Raw genomic sequence first — 749 nt, 5'->3', positions numbered from 1 at the left:
TCCCGCAGTGGCCCTGGGAGCAACATGGGGTGCCCCGGGAGAGATGCAGGGTGCTCTGGAAGTGATGCGGGGTGCCCTGGGAGCAACATGGGGTGCCCCGGGAGAGATGCAGGGTGCTCTGGAAGTGATGCGGGGTGCCCTGGGAGCAACATGGGGTGCCCCGGGATTGATACGTGGTGCCCCAGGGAGGATGCAGGGTGCCCCAGGAGTGACGTGGGGTGCCCCGGTAGCGATCCAGGGTGCTCTGGAAGTGATGCAGGGTGCCCTGGGAGCAACATGGGGTGCCCCAGGAGCGATACGGGGTGCCTTGGGAGCAATGCTGGGTGCCCTGGGTAGCAGGGCACAGTGGGGGCCTTCCCTGGGGTTTAGGGGGCCAGAGCGGGTACCTGCTCCTCATGGGGCTCCACTGGCAGGTCCCTGGCCCCAGGCAGCTCCTCCTGGCAGTCCTTGCCCAAAGTCTCCTCCTCCTCTTCCTCCTCCACCATGCCCTCAGCCGCCGCCCAGGCTCTGGGGGGCTGGGGGGGCTCCCCCGCCTCCAGGAGAGCCCCGTCGCTGCCGGCGTGCTACTCGGGGGTGAGCACCTGTGCCCCCCCAGCAAGTGGCATGCCAGGGCTGGGGGGCACCCGGCACCCCAACCCACCCTGCACCCCGGCCTCACCTTGAGCCCTGCCAGCCAGGAGAGAGAAACGTGGAGGTTAGGGAGGGCAGCACCCAAAATACCCTGCCCCAGCCCCCGGCCCCCCTCCGCC

This window comes from Aptenodytes forsteri, unplaced genomic scaffold (assembly GCF_000699145.1).
Source record: "Aptenodytes forsteri isolate BGI_AS27 unplaced genomic scaffold, ASM69914v1 Scaffold596, whole genome shotgun sequence".
Taxonomy (NCBI): Eukaryota; Metazoa; Chordata; class Aves; order Sphenisciformes; family Spheniscidae; genus Aptenodytes; species Aptenodytes forsteri.
Note: the sequence above shows the minus strand (reverse complement) of the source record.